Below are 200 nucleotides of genomic sequence, written 5' to 3' on the forward strand. Positions count from 1 at the left end.
ACAGCTCAGGGGGCAGGAGTGCATGGAGGGATGGACACAGGGAAGAGGTAACTATCGGGAGGAAGTGGGAGGGGAGCTGTTACATTGGGGTAAACTGTCAATGTCATCAGACAACATGTATGTGAACTATTGTATGGAAAGTGAATTTGCTCTGTAAACTTTCACCCAAATCACAATAAAAAAATAAAATAAAATAACAG

Source organism: Orycteropus afer, unplaced genomic scaffold (assembly GCF_000298275.1).
Source record: "Orycteropus afer afer isolate SDZICR_OR568_19922 unplaced genomic scaffold, OryAfe1.0 scaffold00290, whole genome shotgun sequence".
NCBI classification, from domain to species: domain Eukaryota; kingdom Metazoa; phylum Chordata; class Mammalia; order Tubulidentata; family Orycteropodidae; genus Orycteropus; species Orycteropus afer.